General features: G+C 46.8%; 1 non-coding gene across 1 annotated transcript; it reads left to right on the top strand.

Moving 5' to 3' along the window:
* Positions 1 to 7,008: 7,008 nt before the first annotated feature.
* trnan-auu (transfer RNA asparagine (anticodon AUU)) lies at positions 7,009 to 7,082 on the top strand. Its single transcript has one exon. It is a non-coding gene; the product is annotated as a tRNA-Asn (tRNA).
* Positions 7,083 to 7,674: the final 592 nt, after the last annotated feature.

Below are 7,674 nucleotides of genomic sequence, written 5' to 3'. Positions count from 1 at the left end.
AGGACAGGTTGTTGGTGATCTGGAGACCTAAAAACTTGAAGCTCTCGACCCTTTCTACTTCGTCGCCGTTGATGTAGACAGGGGCAATTTCTCCTCTGCGCTTCCTGAGGTCGATGACAATCTCATTCGTTTTGTTGACATTGAGGGAGAGATTATTCGCGGCACGGTAGCACAGTGGTTAGCATTGCTGCTTCACAGCTCCAGGGACCTGGGTTCGATTCCCGGCTTGGGTCACTGTCTGTGTGGAGTTTGCACATTCTCCTCGTGTCTGCGTGGGTTTCCTCCGGGTGCTCCGGTTTCCTTCCAAAGATGTGCAGATTAGGTTGATTGGCCATGCTAAAATTGCCCCTTAGTGTCCTGGGATGCGTAGGTTAGAGGGATTAGTGGGTAAATATGTAGGGATATGGGGGATAGGGCCTGGGTGGGATTGTGGTCGGTGCAGACTCGATGGGCCGAATGGCCTCTTTCTGTGCTGTAGGGTTTCTATGATGATTATTGTCGCCGCGCCAATTTCATCAGATTCTCTATCTCATTCTTGTACTCTGTCTCGTCATTATTTGAGATCAGGCCCCCTGCGGTGGTGTCGCCAGCAAACTTGAAAATCGATTTGGAGGGGGATTTGGCCACACAGTCATGGATATATCAGGACTGTAGTAGGGGGCTGAGAACACAACCTGGTGGGGCACCGGTGTTGAGGATGACCGTGGAGGAGGTGCTGTTGCCTTTCCTTACTGATTGTGTGCTGTGGGTTAGGAAGTTGAGGATCCAGTCGCGGAGCGGAGGTCCAGGCCATGGAGTTTGGAGATGAGTTTCGTCGGAATAAGGCTGAGCTGTAGTCAATAAATAGGTGTCTGACACAGGCGTCTTTGTTATCTAGGTGTGCCAGGGTTGAGTGCAGGGCCAGGGAGATGGTGTCTGCTGTGGACCTGTTGCGGCGGTAGACGAACTGTAGTGGATCCAGGCAGTCCTGGAGGCTGGAATTGATTCGTGCTATGACTAGCCTCTCGAAGCACTTTATAATGATGGATGTCAGAGCCACCAGACGGTATTCATTAAGGCACTCTGCTTGGATTTTCTTTGGTACTGGGATGATGGTTGTCTTCTTGCAGCAGAGGTAAAGAGAGGTTGAAGATGTCTGCGAATACCCCCGCCAGCTGATCCACGCAGGATCTGAGTTCACGTCTGGGTATCCCATCCGGGACAGTCGCTTTCCGTGGGTTGAACTTCGAGAAAGCTGCTCCGACATCTGCAATGATGACCTCTGATACAGTTTCATCCAAGGCTCCCAGAGTGGAGGGAACGCATCGTTTCTGTCATGGAGTGATTACCACATTCACCGAATCAAAGATCCCTGTGGGAAAGTGGGCGGAAGTATACGTTTAACCACAGAGTGAGGAAACGTGCAATAATTCACGTTTATTGCTGAATATTAACTGAACACTGTATCTTATACTGTGTTACACTTCCCCTTCCCCTTCACAGTTCCGTATTCAAACCCGACAGAACATTTTTCGCAGACTCTCCTTTCCAACTCTGAATGTTCAGAAAGCTTCCCTCAAACCTGCACAGTCCGGCTGATTGCTGTTGATTTGTTTGTGATTATTAAAGGCTCCTGCAGCACCACTTCCGTGAATAACAGTCACGCGAAGCCACGTTTCAGATGGGGGAACAAACCCAACAATGATTCTCTCTTCTCCGGCTCCACATTGAGAGAGACAGGGACAATCAGCAGGATTTTAACCCGCACTCTCCAATCACCCGCTGACAGCAGAAAGGCGCGACTGCAGATGCACCTGTACGTTGTTTTAAACTCAGAGTGAGGATTTATTGCTGAAAATTAACTCAACAGAGTATTTTACACTGCATGTTACATTTCCCTATCCATCTGTGCACACACAAACGCAATATTTTTCACTGACTCCCGTTTCCAGCTCTGACGGTTCAGAAAGCTTCTCTCAAACCTGCACATTCCGGATCTTCCTTTCGTTCGTTGAACTGAAGCACCGCTGATCAACATTTATTGCCTGGGGGAAGCAGCAGTGGCCGTGTCTCCGCAGTGGAGTCCAGCCCTGTAACTCAGAGGGCGAAGGAAAAGAGGAGGAAGGCGGTATTAATCGGGGACTCGATGGTGAAGGGGACAGCCAGGCGTTTTTGCTGAAGTAGGCGGGATTCTCGCATGGTGGTCTGCCTCCCTGGGGCCGGGATCCAGGATGTCGCTAGTCGCGTCCCGGAAATCCTGAGGTGGGAGGGAGAGGAGCCTGAGGTAGCGGTACATATTGGTACCGCTGATGTGGGTAGGAAGGGAGAAGGGGTCATGAAAAGGGAGTACAGGGAATTAGGGAGACAGCTGAGAAAGAGGAAAGCAAAGGTAGTAATCTCAGGATTACTGCCTGTGCCACGGGAAGGTGAGGGCAGGAATGGAGTGAGGTGGAGGATGAATGTGTGGCTGAGGGAGTGGTGCAGGGGGCAGGGATTCAGGTTCCTGGACCATTGGGACCTCTTTAGGGGCAGGGGTGATCTGTATACAAAAAACGGGTGGAACTTGAATCACACGGGGACCAATATCCTGGCCGGTAGGTTGGCTAAGGCTACTGGGGAGAATTTAAACTAGATAGGTTGGGGGGAGGGGAGCTAGAAGAGTTGACTAGGATCAAGGAACTAATTGATGGGGGGGAGGATGCAGGGGTAAGGGGAATTACAAAATTAATGGGAGAGGAGAGGGTGCAAGTGAATGAAGGCGGTAATTTAGATAAGGGAGTAGAGGGAGAGGGTGTTCGCGACTCATCAAAGCGGGTCCAGATAAAAGCTGGAATAAGGACACTTTGCCTGAATGCACGAAGCATTCGGAACAAGGTAAATGAGTTGATGGTGCAAATCAGCACAAGTGGGTACGATCTAGTGGCCATTACAGAAACGTGGCTGAAAGGTGACCAGGACTGGGAGATGAATATCCAGGGGTATCAGGCGTTTAGGAAGAATAGACAGGAAGGAAAAGGTGGTGGGGTCGCGCTATTAATAAGAGATAATATCAGGGTAGTACTGAGGGATGACATAGGCTCTGAAGAACAAAACGTGGAATCATTATGGGTAGAGATGAGGAATAGTAGAGGGAGAAAGACACTAGTAGGTGTGGTATATAGGCCCCCAAATAATAATGTTGAGGGAGGGAGGGCTATAAACAAGCAGATAAGGGATGCGTGTAAAAACGGAACGGCAATAATCATGGGGGACTTCAACATGCACATTGACTGGCAGACCCAAGTCGGTAAGGGTGGAATGGAGGAAGAGTTCTTAGAATGCTGTCGGGATAGTTTCCTTGAACAGCATGTTACGGAACCGACGAGGGAACGAGCTATTTTGGATCTGGTATTGTGTAACGAGGTAGGTAGAATTAACGATCTTATTGTGAAGGACCCTCTTGGGTCTAGTGACCACAATATGGTCGAATTTCTGATTCAGATGGAAGAGGAGAAAGTTTGGTCCCAAACCAGTGTCCTCTGTTTGAACAGAGGGAAATATGATAGGATGAGGGATGAATTGGCTAAGGTAGACTGGGAGAGCAGGCTGGCAGGTAGGATAGCTGAGGAACAGTGGAGGATTTTTAAGGAGATCCTTTTCAGTTCTCAGCAAAAATATATTCCAGCAAAAAACAAGGATTATAAGAAAAGGGAGAACCAGCCGTGGATAATGAAGGAAATAAAGGAGAGTATTAAAATAAAAACAGCTGCGTACAGAGTGGCCAAAAATAGTGGAGAAACAAGTGATTGGGAAAAATTTAAGAAACAACAAAGAGAGACTAAGAAAGCGATAAAGAAAGGAAGGATAGACTATGAAGCTAGGCTAGCAATTAATATAAAAAATGATAGTAAAAGTTTTTATAAATATATAAAAAGGAATAGAGTGGCTAGAGTGAATGTTGGACCCTTGGAGGACGAGAGGGGGGAGTTAATAGTGGGAAATGAGGATATGGCTGAGTCTTTAAATAAGTTTTTTGTGTCGGTCTTCACGGTGGAGGACACAAATAGTTTGCCAAATATTAACGATAGAGGGTTGGCAGCAGGAGAAATACTTAATACAATTAATGTTACCAGAGAGGCAGTGCTGGGTAGACTAATGGGACTGAAGGTGGACAAGTCCCCGGGTCCGGATGGAATGCATCCCAGGGTATTGAAAGAAATGTCAGAGGTAATAGTGGATGCGTTAGTGATTATTTATCAAAACTCGTTGCATTCTGGGGTAGTGCCGGTTGATTGGAAAACGGCTAATGTTACGCCGCTGTTTAAAAAAGGAAGGAGACAAAAGGCGGGTAACTATAGGCCGGTCAGCTTAACGTCTGTAGTAGGGAAAATGCTGGAATCCATTATTAAAGAGGAGATAGCAGGGCATCTGGATAGAAATGGTTCGATCAATCAGACGCAGCATGGATTCATGAGGGGAAAGTCGTGCTTGACGAACATGTTGGATTTTTATGAAGATGTGACTAGGGCGGTTGATGGAGGAGAACCGGTGGATGCGGTTTTTTTGGATTTCCAAAAGGCGTTTGAAATGGTGCCCCATAAAAGGCTGCTGAAGAAGATTAGGGCACACGGAGTTGGGGGTAGTGTGTTAAAGTGGATTGGGGACTGGCTATCCGACAGGAAGCAAAGAGTCGGAATAAATGGGTGTTTTTCCGGTTGGAGGAAGGTAACTAGTGGCGTGCCGCAGGGATCGGTACTCGGGCCGCAACTGTTTACCATTTATATAGATGATCTGGAGGAGGGGACGGAGTGTAGGGTAACGAAGTTTGCAGACGACACAAAGATAAGTGGAAAAGTGAATCGTGTGGAGGACGGAGAAGATCTGCAGAGAGATTTGGACAGGCTGAATGAGTGGGCGAGGATATGGCAAATGGAGTATAACGTTGATAAATGCGAGGTTATACACTTTGGAGGAAATAATAACAAATGGGATTACTATCTCAATGGAAACAAATTAAAACATGCTACCGTGCAAAGGGACCTGGGGGTCCTTATGCATGAGACGCAAAAGCCCAGTCTGCAGGTACAACAGGTGATCAAGAAGGCAAATGGGATGTTGGCCTATATTGCGAGGGGGATAGAATATAAAAGCAGGGATGTCTTGATGCACCTGTACAGGGCATTGGTGAGGCCGCAGCTGGAATACTGTGTGCAGTATTGGTCCCCTTATATGAGGAAGGATATATTGGCATCGGAGGGAGTGCAGAGAAGGTTCACCAGGTTGATACCGGAGATGAGGGGTTTGGATTATGAGGAGAGGCTGAGGAGATTGGGTTTGTACTCGTTGGAGTTTAGAAGGATGAGGGGGGATCTTATGGAGACTTATAAGATAATGCGGGGGCTGGATAGGGTGGAGGCGGAGAGATTCTTTCCACTTAGTCAGGAAGTTAAAACTAGAGGACACAGCCTCAAAATAAAGGGGGGTCGGTTTAAGACAGAGTTGAGGAGGAACTTCTTCTCCCAGAGGGTGGTGAATCTCTGGAATTCTCTGCCCACTGAGGTGGTGGAGGCTACCTCGCTGAATATGTTTAAAGCGCGGATGGATGGATTCCTGATCGGTAAGGGAATTAAGGGTTATGTGGATCAGGCGGGTAAGTGGTACTGATCCACGTCAGATCAGCCATGATCTTATTGAATGGCGGGGCAGGCTCGAGGGGCTAGATGGCCTACTCCTGCTCCTATTTCTTATGTTCTTATTGCCCATCCCCAGTTGAGGGACAACCACTTTGCTCTGGCTCTGGAGTCATGTGTTGTCCAGACAATCTCACAACAGCAGATTTCCTTCCCCGACGAACTTTAGTGAATCATGATTTTTAGCAACAATGGATGTTGATTCATGGTTTTTATTCCAATCTTACTTATTGTATTCAAACTCCACCAGCTGTCCTGGCCGTTTCCAGAATATTCGTTGGTCGAGGGATCACACCACTCGACAATCGTCTCACCTAAAACAACTGCTCGAGGTGAGGCTCGAACTCACAACTTCGGCAAAGCTTGCTGGCTGTACTACTGTATAAGTACCGTGCGCGAACCGATTGCGCCACTGGAGCACTGCGATTTGCTTATTTGTGTCAGATTATTAAAGGCTGCAGCAGCGTTACCTCCGTTAATAACAGTTATTCGAGGCCACATTTCAAACAGGGAAACAAATCCATCGCTGATTTTTTTCCCCCGGCTCCACAGTGAGTGAGACAGGGAGAAGCAGCAGGATTTGACCTCGCAGTCTCCAATCGCCAGCAGAAAGCGGCGATTGCAGCTTCAATCAGCGGGTTCCTGCCCATTCCTGGGACACATGGTCCAATTCCGTTCAAACCTCCCCATAAACCGAACACAAGCTCAACAAAACGCAAATAGATCATGTCCGGCTCACTGAACCTTCGAGTCGCATTTACACAATACCCGAGTGATTCACAAACAGAATTCACACCAACTTTCCATAACTTTTCATTGAAAAATTCCTCCATGTGGTTGAAAAACTGAGTGTTGTGAATCTGGAAGTGAGCACCATGGGATTTGTGTTACCCAGAGACTTGTTTCCCACGGTTAGCCCTCAGGTTTGCAATTCCATTTGTGTTATATATTGAAGCGAATCTTGTGTCAAAATGAGGGGAAAACAAGGAAAATATTAAATCTTGGAACAAATCGTGAGGGAAATGGATCACAATATTTGGAAGGAGGTGCAGATGTGAATGGTGTTATTGATGATTGAGTGGAAAGTATTGGATCGTTGGGCTACGAGTGGTCAGTTCCCTTCCCTCCCGATGAATTCCTCCCTGTGATAAGAGACATGGATTCATTTTACCTGCACGTTCATAGGAGAAAGGGAATAACCAATACGCTACAGCGATGCTGCGGGATCAACGGAACCAAAGTGAGTTGTATAGAATTGTCAACAGTGCGGTCACGCAGCAGTTCTGGAACAGGTTTTGCAGAAATAGAATTGTGATCATTGACACGCTAGTTTAGAATATATTTATGGTCTCTGGTCACAGTCTCTGTGGCGCAATTGGTCAGCGCGTTCGGCTATTAACTGAAAGGCTGGTTGTCCGAGACCACCCAGGGACAGAAGTTTACGATTTTCTCACCATCTGCATTCATAGGTAAACAGTTGCGGGTTGGCAATGGGTCCGTGGGCGTCAATAAAAAATAGCTCTCAATTGTTACCGGCTGTACTGTTATCTGGTATTAGCAACATTACTTAATGACGATTGACTTCAAACAAATTATATACAACATTATATACATGCGACCATTAAACTTAACAATTACAATCGAAACATGAATTTGTGGCTGAGCATTTGTTCCAGTTCCATATCCCTGCTTCCATTCATTCCTGGATAGATCATAAATCTGTCCAAGCCAGACTGCAATGTTTTCAATGATGGAGCATCTCCAGCCCCCTGGCGTAGAGAATTCCCAATATTCACTACTCTTTGAGTGAAGAAATTTTTCCTCATCTCAGTCCGAAATCATCAGCGCCTTATCCTGAGATTGTGCCCCGTGTTTTAGATTCCCGTACCAGGGAAAATAATGTCTCAGCATCCACCCTATCGAACCCATAGAATGATAGAATCCCTGCAGTTTTTCAATGCTATCCATTCTTTCTCGTTAAAGCTGTTGAGGTTTTCCAGCATTTTCTGCTTTTGATTCAGGTTTC

The sequence above is a fragment of the Mustelus asterias genome, unplaced genomic scaffold (assembly GCF_964213995.1).
Source record: "Mustelus asterias unplaced genomic scaffold, sMusAst1.hap1.1 HAP1_SCAFFOLD_3212, whole genome shotgun sequence".
Lineage (NCBI taxonomy): Eukaryota > Metazoa > Chordata > Chondrichthyes > Carcharhiniformes > Triakidae > Mustelus > Mustelus asterias.
This window is presented reverse-complemented; position numbering and strand designations above follow the sequence as displayed.